The sequence below is a fragment of the Triticum aestivum genome, chromosome 1B (assembly GCF_018294505.1).
Source record: "Triticum aestivum cultivar Chinese Spring chromosome 1B, IWGSC CS RefSeq v2.1, whole genome shotgun sequence".
In the NCBI taxonomy this organism is placed as follows: Eukaryota; Viridiplantae; Streptophyta; class Magnoliopsida; order Poales; family Poaceae; genus Triticum; species Triticum aestivum.
Window position 1 is genome coordinate 579,466,707 of NC_057795.1, and position 3,629 is coordinate 579,470,335.

Below are 3,629 nucleotides of genomic sequence, written 5' to 3' on the forward strand. Positions count from 1 at the left end.
TTTGGTGGATACTGGAAATGTTCTAAGCCCACATAATATTTTCAGTTCAAACGAACGCTAAAAAATGTCGTCGTGAATAGTGAAAGTACTTTTTGGGATATTTATGGAAAGCCACCTTTTGGGGCTTTTCCCAAAAGGCTTCTAGAAGGACTTGGGGATCAAGGAACCCCCTTTGGGGGGCCCCCATGAAGGTGGGACGTTGGAGGGTGCAGCTCCTCCATGGGGCTCCACTTGTCATTCCTTTATGCCTTTTATACCCTTTGTGTGTGACATAAAGTGGGGGCACTTTTGGTATTTCAGAATACCCATCCTACCCCTTGGTTTCCTTATAAATAGGAGGTGAGGGGGCTGCCCAAACCTCATCCCTTTGCTCTCATACAAGTGCCATGCAATGATCTGGCTTCTTCTCTCCCTCCCAGCGAAATAGTTTCGTAGAGCCGAAAGGCTGTCTGGGTTCCGGCAGGAACTAGTTCTGGACGGCGAAGCCCTGCCGGATAGATGACACCGTCTGTGTGCAACTCTGTAGAGAGATCGTAGTTTCGGTCTTAGTTCGAGAGTGCCTCCCGAAGGGCTGTCCGAGTGACCGTCCGAGTTTTGAGGGTCCCCCCGAAGGGCTGTCTGCGACACCGTCTGGGGGGGCTGTTCGACCGCCTCCCGGAGGGCTGTCTGAGGAGCAGATGAGGGTATAAATCCTCGTGGTTGGGAGGTTGTAAATCCTAGCTGCGGGGATCTGCACCGCCGATCGTCATCGACTCTACTTCCCGCTGCGCTATGAGTCGGTAACGAAAAAGATCAAACCATGTATGCAGTCTCCATAGTGGTCCTGGGCTAGTGCGTAGGTCGGAAATTTTTTGTTTTCTGCTGCATTACCCTACATCCGGAGTTCCTCGTCACGTCCGGGATCTTATCCGGGACTCCGAACAACCTTCGGTAACCACATACTATTTCCCATAACAACTCTAGCGTCACCGAACCTTAAGTGCGTAGACCCTACGGGTTCGGGAACCATGCAGACATGACCGAGACGTTCTCCGGCCAATAACCAACAGCGGGATCTGGATACCCATGTTGGCTCCCACATGTTCCACGATGATCTCATCGGATGAATCACAATGTCGGGGATTCAAGCAATCCTGTATACAATTCCCTTTGTCAATCGGTACGTTACTTGCCCGAGATTCGATCGTCGGTATCCCAATACCTTATTCAATCTCGTTACCGGCAAGTCACTTTACTCGTTCCGTAATGCATGATCCCGTGACTAACTACTTAGTCACATTGAGCTCATTATGCTGATGCATTACCGAGTGGGCCCAGAGATACCTCTCTGTCACACGGAGTGACAAATCCCAATCTCAATTCGTGTGAACCCAACAGACACTTTCGGAGATACCCGTAGTGCACCTTTATAGCCACCCAGTTATGTTGTGACGTTTGGCACACCCAAAGCATTCCTACGGTATCCGAGAGTTGCACAATCTCATGGTCTAAGGAAATGATACTTGACATTAGAAAAGCTTTTAGCAAACGAACTACACGATCGTGTGCTATGCTTAGGATTGAGTCTTGTCCATCACATCATTCTCCTAATGATGTGATCCTGTTATCAATGACATCCAATGTCCATGGTCAGGAAACCATAACGATCTATTGAACAACGAGCTAGTCAACTAGAGGCTCACTAGGGACATGTTGTGGTCTATGTATTCACACATGTATTACGGTTTCCGGTTAATACAATTATAGCATGAACAGTAGACAATTATCATAAACAAGGAAATATAATAATAACCATTTTATTATTGCCTCTAAGGCATATTTCCAGTAGTCTCCCACTTGCACTAGAGTCAATAATCTAGTTCACATCACTATGTGATTGTAATGAATCCAACACCCATTGGGTTTGATCATATCTCGCTTGTGAGAGAGGTTATTAGTCAACGGGTCTGAATCTTTCAGATCCGTGTGTGCTTTACAAATCTCTATGTCATCTTGTAGATGCAGCTATACCACGCGCTATTTGGAGCTATTCCAAATAACTGTTCTACTATATGAATCCGGTTTACTACTCACAGTCATCCGAATTAGTGTTAAAGTTTGCATCGACGTAACCCTTTACGATGAACTCTTTTACCACCTCCATAATCGATAAAAATTCCTTAGTACACTAAGGATAACTTTGACCGTTGTCCAATGATCCATTCCTGGATCACTCTTGTACCCCTTGACTGACTCACGGCAAGGCACACTTCAGGTGTGGTACACAACACAACATACTGTAGAGCCTACGCCTAAAGCATAAGGGACGACCTTCGTCCTTTCTCTCTCTTCTGCCGTGGTCAGGTCTTGAGTCTTACTCAATACTCACACCTTAGAGCCAAGAACTCCTTCTTTGCCGATCTATTTTGAACTCCTTCAAAATCTTCTCAAGGTATGTGTTCATTTGAAAGTACTATTAAGCGTTTTTATCTATCCTTATAGATCTTGATGCTCAATGTTCAAGTAGCTTAATCCAGGTTTTCCATTGAAAATCACTTTTCAAATAACCCTATATGCTTTCCAGAAATTCTACATCATTTCTGATCAACAATATGTCAACAACATATACTCATCAGAAATTCTATAGTGCTCCCACTCACTTCTTTGGAAATACAAGTTTCTCATAAACTTTGTATAAACCCAAAATATTTGATCATCTCATCAAAGCATATATTCCAACTCCGAGATGCTTACTCCAGTCCTTAGAAGGATTGCTGGAGCTTTGCATACTTGTTAGCACCTTTCAGGATTGACAAAACCTTCTGGTTGTATCACATACAACCTTTCCTCAAGAAAATCGTCGAGGAAACAATGTTTTGACATCCTATCTGCAAGATTTCATAAATAATGCAGTAACTGCTAATGTAATTCCAAAAGACTCTTAGCATCGCTACGAGTGAGAAAGTCTCATCATAGTCAACTCCTTGAACTTGTCGGAAAACATCTTAACGACAAGTCAATCTTTCTTAATGGTGATACTTACCATTATTGTCCGTCTTCCTTTTAAAATCCATCTGTACCCAACAACCTTACGACCATCAAGTAGTTCTATCAAAGTCTATACTTTGTTTTCATACATGGATCCTCTCTCGGATTTTATGGCCTCAAGCCATTCATTGGAATCCGGGCCCACCATCGCTTCTCCACAACTCGTAGGTTCATTGTTGTCTAGCAACATGACCTCCAAGACAGGATTACCGTACCACTTCGAAGCAGTACGCGTCCTTGTCGACCTACGAGGTTTGGTAGTGACTTGATCCGAAGTTTCATGATCACTATCATCAGCTTCCACTTCAACTGGTGTAGGCGCCACAGGAACAACTTCTTGTGCCCTGCTACAGATTGGTTGAAGTGATGGTTCAGTAACCTCATCAAGTCTCCACCATCCTCCCACTCAATTCTTTCAAGAGAAACTTTTCCTCGAGAAAGGACCCGTTTCTAGAAACAATCACTTTTGCTTCCGGATCTGAAATAGGAGGTATACCCAACTGTTTTGGGTGTCCTATGAAGATGCATTTATCCGCTTTGGGTTTGACCTTATCAGGCTAAGACTTTTCCACATAAGCTTCGCAGCCCCAAACTTTTAAGAA